The sequence below is a fragment of the Anopheles stephensi genome, unplaced genomic scaffold, assembly GCF_013141755.1.
Source record: "Anopheles stephensi strain Indian unplaced genomic scaffold, UCI_ANSTEP_V1.0 ucontig184, whole genome shotgun sequence".
Classification (NCBI taxonomy): domain Eukaryota; kingdom Metazoa; phylum Arthropoda; class Insecta; order Diptera; family Culicidae; genus Anopheles; species Anopheles stephensi.
The window spans coordinates 42,501-49,873 of NW_023405107.1; the positions used below are offsets into that span (position 1 = coordinate 42,501).

Sequence of the window (7,373 nt, forward strand, 5' to 3'; positions counted from 1 at the left end):
TGGGCCACCTTCAAGTTAGACTTGAACTGTTTGCACCGTGCGTAGCAGATAACGGACCGGTCCAGTACACGGCATCGGACAGACGAGGCCCCCTCGTCGTCCCTACGTGCTGAGCTCTTCCCGTTTCGCTCGCAGCTACTCAGGGAATCCCGGTTGGTTTCTCTTCCTCCTCTTATTAATATGCTTAAATTCTGAGGGTCGTCACACATCACTTGAGGCCTACAGACTCCACTGTCACAATGATGCGACGGGAGAAGCGGTGATAAATCACCCCTGTCGTGCTAACCTCACTCACCCACACGGCGTGAGCACGTCTCGCGACTGCAACTGGATGCGAGGAAAGATACGAGCGCGTTGGGCCGCAAGTGTTACTCGACCCGAGCCAACCGGTGGAAGTCCCCGTGCAATTGGTGATAACCTTATATGCTGTGGTGGATACATCCGTTGGTTGATACTAGAGGTCGAACCGTGCGACTTGACGCGCGCTCGCTCTTCACCCATGCTCACATGTGTGTGTGTGTGTTTAGGTTTGTGTACCATACCTCGTATGTCTCTCTGTGTTAGCACTCTCACTTTCAGCGCCCACGGTCCCGACAAGGATGCGGATCCGAGCACGCCATGCTGCGACAGCCTACCCCCCTATGATGGGGTCAGGACGGTCAGTTTGGTTAGAGTGATGAGATAACTTGGTAGGCACTCAAGGATGTGTGCATCGGTCGGGTTGAGTCGTCCGATGCGCCATATGCGTTCAACGTGTCGATGTTCATGTGTCCTGCAGTTCACATTCTGACGCGCATTTAGCTGCGGTCTTCATCGATCCATGAGCCGAGTGATCCCCTGCCTAGGGTTTAACGTACACACCGAACTAGTTGATGAATGGAACCGAAGTCCATCCATCCATTATACACATACCAACACACAACTCTGGTTCCCTAGTACCACACTGCAGGCGCCCACGGCCCCGACGGTTGCGGAGCCGAGCACGCCAAAGTGCGACTGTCGATCACCCCGTTGTGACACGACAATCAGTCAGTGTATAAGGTACCCGGTACTACCAAAGTGTGCATCTTTACTGACCTTCGCCGAGGCAGTGGTATGTGTATCCCTTTGAAAGAGTTGCTTTCGCTCAACTCTACCAAGTGTGCTACACCATCTTGTGGTTGTAGCGTGCGCGTCAGCATGTGATGCCGACGATGCGTTTGGCAACCTCACTCCCGGACTTGTTTGATCGGTAATGATCCTTCCGCAGGTTCACCTACGGAAACCTTGTTACGACTTTTACTTCCTCTAAATCATCAAGTTCGGTCAACTTCGGCCGTGCCAACTGCAGCTCACGAAGGAACCGCGGAAGGTATGCCTCCAGAGACCTCACTAAATAATCCATCGGTAGTAGCGACGGGCGGTGTGTACAAAGGGCAGGGACGTAATCAGCGCTAGCTAATGACTAGCACTTACTAGAAATTCCAGGTTCATGGGGACCGTTGCAGTCCCCAATCCCAACTAAATGAGCATTTGGGTGATTTCCCGTTCCTCTCGGAATGGGGGCGCCTATTGGCGAGAACACGCTGCTGCCCACATTGTAGCACGCGTGCAGCCCAGAACATCTAAGGGCATCACGGACCTGTTATCGCTCACTCTCACCTTGCTAAACACAAGTTGTCCCGCTAAGCAGGGCAAACTAGTGCGACGACCGCCCGCGAAGGCGCCGCCGCCCCGTAACGTCAGGTGCGCCCGGAGGCACACTGCTGACAGCGTTCTAGTTAGCTTGTTTGAGTCGCGTTCGTTATCGGAATTAACCAGACAAATCATTCCACGAACTAAGAACGGCCATGCACCACTACCCTTAAATTTGAGAAAGAGCTCTTAATCTGTCTTACCTCGATAAGTTCGGACCTGGTAAGTTTTCCCGTGTTGAGTCAAATTAAGCCGCAAGCTCCACTTCTTTTTTTTTTTTTTTTTTAAATTGCATTCGTTTATTCATTTAAATTTATAAATGTTTTTCCGCGTTACTTATTTATAAACAATAAACGATACAGAAACACGCATGAACAATTATAAAACGAATAAACCTCTCCATTGCCGGCGGCCTTCCCGACGGAGGCGTAGCCACCGGCTGCAATGGCGTCCCTGACTACATTTAGTAAGGGCACGCGCCCCGCCTAGCTATTCGTAAACGCAACATTAAAAAATGAAGGACTTACATTTACACACCTAACATTAACGAAGCGGGCGTGCCCGCGGTTCGTCGAGTCTCCATTTTTTCCTAATACTAACGATGAATATGTACGCACACACACACGCACACACATAAGTACGCAGACACTTTGACGCTTACGGTGGGACAGAACAAACATCCGCACAAACGTAGACGAAAAAGACGGATCTAACTCTCACAGTGCACGCGCACGCTCTCTCTCCCACTGCCGGTCGGGTACGAACATCCGCACAAAGCGAAGGACGCAAAATGCCGAACGTACCCGAGCCGAGCGCACGCGCGCTCTCTCTCGCCCGACTGTGCGAGAACGAACGACCGCACAAAGCGGAGACGGCAAAATGCCGGTCTCGCCCGGTCGTGTTTTCGCACGCTCGCTGACTGGCCGATCGTTTTGGCCGTAACCGCTCCCACTCAACGCGTAGACGTATTTGTGGTCGCGATGGCGGCTTCAACGTCGGCCGACATTAAGCCGCGATGGCGATCCTGTCGCTCATGGCGGCGTTGGCGTTCTCGCGCGCGCCTGTTGGCCCGTCGTCGGGTTAGCTCCTCCTCCGTCGGCGGTGCTCTGCTTCGGCGAGTTCGGCCCGAACGCAATGGCGGCAATGTACCCGCGCGTAATTGGGCGCGGTTTTCCCGCTGCCGTTGGTTCCGCCTTAGCCGACGACGAAGTAACACTTCGGCCGATGGCGGAACTCGTTCGGGCCGAACTGGGCGTTGACTCTCCTGCTGCTGATTGGACGGGTGCTGTTGTTGGTCCATGTCCATCTCCCCGATGGCGGATGTCTGCCGTTGCCGGCGTCTTCGCCGTTGGCCAGCGTTTCTGGCTTCACGGCGGACCTGTTGCCGAACGCGTTCCGCCAGCTCATTGGCGGAAACGATCCCGCCAGCGATGGCCGCGTTTTCGGCAACCTGCTGCTCCAGCCACCTTTGTTGTAGGAAGCTGCAGATCCGCCGTGCTGCCGTGGCCGTTCGCTGCCAAGCCTCCGGGCTCGACAGCAGAAAACGCTCCAGCTCATCGGGGGAAATGACGACGCCGTCCGCGTCCGTCAGGAACTGCACTCTTATGTCGGCGAACCTCGGACAGTGGAACACCACGTGCTCTGCCGACTCCACGGTGTTGTCGGCGCAGAAGGGGCAGGTCGGGGCAGAGGTGAAACCCATAGCATGTAGGTACTCCCGGAAGAAGCCATGTCCGGAGAGTACCTGGCTAAGGAAGAAATCAACCTCGACGTGCTTCCTACCTACCCAGCCGGCAATATCCGGCAGCACGCGGTGAGCCCATCGTAGGAACCTGCTCGCGGTCGGATGAGCGGCATCCTGGTCCCACGATGTCTGCCACTGTCTTATGGTTGCCGAGTGCTCCAGCCGCTTGATGACCTCCTTGTCTATCAGCACCCGCCTCTGCAACGCCCGTTGATGCCTGGTATAGCACCGCGCGATCTCGTCCACCTGCAGGTGTAGCGGGACCAGTCCAGCCAGCACTACCGCCGTGTCGTAGCCGACGGTACGGAAGGTCCTGGCGACACCTTTCGCCAAAGGTCGCTGCAGCTGCTCCAGTTTCCGCCTGCACCACTGGAACTTCACCGCCTCCGCCCAGATGGGTGCCGCGTATCGCACAACCGAGTCCGCCACTGCTGCCAGCAGCCGACGTTTAGCCATCCTCGGTCCGGCGTGGTTGGACATCACGCCGGTGGCCAGCTTCACCACACGGAGTGCCTTTGCGGTGGCCTTCTCGACGTGTGGCTTCCACGAGAGGTGGTCGTGAAGCATGACCCCGAGGTAGCGTATCGCCGGCTTCGAGCGGACCTCGACGCCGTTGATCACTACGGGCACCGCTGGATGGCCCCGACGCAGACTGGAGATGAGGACGATCTCCGTCTTTTCCGGGGCCAGCTGCAACCGATGTTGCTCCATCCAGGCGGAAATCGCTGCCACAGCTTCCTCCGCTACACCTGCCGCCTCCTCCGGTGTACACCCCTTGGCGAGTACTGCCAGGTCGTCCGCAAAGCCGATGACGGATGCACCTTCCGGCAGCTGCACTCCGAACACGCCGTCGTACAGGATATTCCACAGGGTGGGGCCCAGAATGGACCCCTGCGGAACACCTGCCGTTACTCGGCGTGTTACCGGACCGGAGCTGGTATCATACGTCAGCTCACGGTCGGAGAAGTACTCCTGCAGGATGCTGCGCAGTCCTGAGGGCACTCCTTTGGTCTGCAGCGCCAGTGCTATGGCCTGCCAGTCTGCGGAATTGAAGGCGTTACGGACGTCCAGAGCAACGACAAGCAGGCAGCGCTTGTCGCGTCTATTCGTTCGCCCGAAACTCATCGCAGATCTGGCAGCCTCCATCACCAGCCCAACCGCCTGAAGTGTCGACCGACCACGCCGAAAGCCGAACTGGTATTCGGAGAGGAGCGGCTCCGTCGGCATCTCGATGTGGTCGTTCAGGCGGTTCAGCAGTACTCGCTCGTACACCTTGCCGGGCGTGTCCAGCAACATCACCGGTCTCACCGATGACGGCTCGCCCGGGGGTTTTCCCGGTTTGGGAAGCAGCACCAGCTTCGCCTTCCTCCATTGCCGCGGGAAGCGGCCAGCATCCATCTGCTCCTGGAGGAGCCTCGCGAACGTCGTCGGATGCGCCCGGATGGCAGCCGAAAGGGCAGCGTTCGGCAGTCCATCCAGACCGGGCGCCTTCCGAGGGTTCAGGCCAGCTGCGATGTCGAGCAACTCCTGCTCCGTCACTGGCCTGATGTCGACGCCGTCCGATTCGATGGTAGGCCAGGCAACAGGGGGGTGGTTCGGGCACAGCGCGTCCACAATGCGCTGCAGAACGGCCGGATCGCGTTCTTGTGCGACGCGGCTCCCTCCGAGCCGTCGCAGGAGCTCCCCCTGCCACCTACCCGTCTCATCATCCTCCAGGTGTTGCAGAAACTCATTGTAACGGTCCCGCTTGCTAGCCCGGATCTCAGCTGTCAGCAGCTGGCGGGCCTCCTGGTGCCGTGCAGAAGCTGTTCTGCGGGCTGCCGTGTCGCTAGTCGGTACCCTGCTGTACCGTTCCCAAGCCAGGCGGCAGTTCTCCGTAGCCGGCCGATTTCTGGTGTCCACCAGTACGCCGGACGTCCTGTGTGGCCGACTGACGGGGAAACCTCCGCCATGATCTCGCTGCACGCCCGGCTCAGGGTTCGGGTCAGGCCCTCAGGGTCCGTGGCCTCCTCCACGAAGTTGGCTGCCCGCAACGCGATGTCGAACAGCTCCCGGCTAAACTCCTTTGCCCGCCAGCGTCTGCCCGCTGCTCTCACTGCTGGTGCTGCTTCTGCTCCCGTAGAGTTGCGGCTCGTTGCCGCCGGCCTTTCCCCCACCTCGAAGCGGATGTACCGGTGGTCGCTGAATGAGTAAGTTCCCAGCATCCTCCATTGCCTGTCGGGGTCCCCGACGAGGTCCTGCCTGCTGATGGAAGTACTGGCGAAGGCGACGTCCACAATGCTCGGGCGAGCGACGCCGTTCCCGAGGAAGGTGGCTTCCCTCCCCAGGTTCAGGACGTCGAGCCCGAGACCCTCCGCCAGCTGTAGCAGTTCCTCACCCTTCGCGTTGGTCCTGCTGCTGCCCCAGGCGCTATGCCAGGCGTTGAAGTCGCCGGCAAGCAACACTCGGGGCGTCCTGAGGCGAGCACCTCAATGCGTTGCAGCATCTCAACAAACTGGGGAACCCCGATGCTTGGCGACGCGTAACACGCTATGATCGTGACGCCTGCCACGTCCGCCGCCACGATGCCGGGAAAACTCGAGCTCCAGATCCGCTGAACCGGGTGGGAGTATCCGCTCGCGACAATGGCCACCAGCCTGTCGCGGTCCACCACCCAGTTTGCGTTCCCGTCCGGAACCGAACTCAGCTCGCACACCCACCATAACGTCCACCCGCTCCGTCCGCATTGTGTGGAGAGCCAGGTCCTGCGCACTCCGACTCCTGTTGGTGTTAACCTGCAGGACCTGGAGGTGGCTCCCCACAGACATGCTTAGCGGCGGGGGGGAAGGTTAGCTCCCCTGCAGCCGTGCGCTGCAATTCGATGTGGTCCTCCACACCGAATGCAGCTAACCGCACTGCTGCAACTGGCCGCCCGATGGCCAGGAGCTCCGCATCTGATGCAGCAGTTGCTGCGATCGGGCCCGACGCAGTCCGCTGCCATGTGGCCCCTTTCCAGGCACCGGAAGCAACGGCGCTTTGCCGCCTCCAGCCTGGGGGCCTCCTCCAGCCGACACGAGGAGTAGTCTATAATAAGGCGATCTTTTTGGAGCAGGGCTTCCGCTTCCACTCGCGGTAGCCGCACGCGGGCCCGCTTTGTGGCATCTGCCCGCTCCCAGATGCGAAGCGAGGCCACCGCTGGCTCCTTGGCGAGTGCCGCCTTCAACGCCTCCCTGATCGTCTCCTCCTCCGTGAGGTTGTCGACGTTTTTCAACACAACCTCCGCCATCTCCGTCAGGACCCTGGCGGATCCCAGCTCTCCCAGCGTGGACTGAATGCGGCTGCACAGCGCCGCCGAGTCCATGTCCCGTGCCAGCTCCATCCGAAGGTTCCCCTTCGGTGTCCGCTTGCCGATACGGATGCAGTGCTGGACATCCTCCAGGGCCGGGCTCGTCCGGATGGGTCGGTACATCTCGGCGAAGGAGACCCCCGGTGCTGGGACCACCAGAATGGCGTCTGGTCGTCGCCTTTTCGTCCGCCGGTTTGCCTGTGCGGGGCGTTGGCTCTTGGTTGCTGGTTGCGGCCGCTGCCGCTGCTGAGGTGCAGCTGAAGGCTGGGCCTTTTGCCGCTTCCCCACAACCTGCCAACCACCTACCAGGGCGTCACGGTAGGATTGCTGCTGCTGCCGCCTGGTTTCCGGTGCCGGAAAGTCGTACGGCTGTTGCAGGGGCTGGGACCGCTGCCCGTGCCCGCTCCTCGCCCTCATCTGCTTCTCTTCCTCCTGGATCTCTCGGCGCAGCTGCTCCTGCAGTTCCAGCATGCGATGCTGGGCAGGACCCTGCGACTGGCGTGCCTCGGCTCTCTCCCTCTGCTGAGAGCGCCTGAGTGTCCTTTTGCTGGGCTGCAACTTGGAAGAGGCTTGGTTTCCCAAGCGCACGCCAGTCGCTGAATTCTCCAGCTGCACAACGGTTCGCACCCC

The 7,373-nt window shown here is 59.7% G+C and overlaps 1 non-coding gene and 1 pseudogene across 1 annotated transcript; both read right to left on the reverse strand.

Moving 5' to 3' along the window:
* LOC118515739 overlaps window positions 1-221 on the reverse strand; it is a 3,880-nt pseudogene extending 3,659 nt beyond the window's left edge.
* A 470-nt stretch (window positions 222-691) lies between these two features.
* Window positions 692-849, reverse strand: LOC118515741. Its single transcript, XR_004907370.1, has one exon. It is a non-coding gene; the product is annotated as a 5.8S ribosomal RNA (ribosomal RNA).
* Window positions 850-7,373: the final 6,524 nt, after the last annotated feature.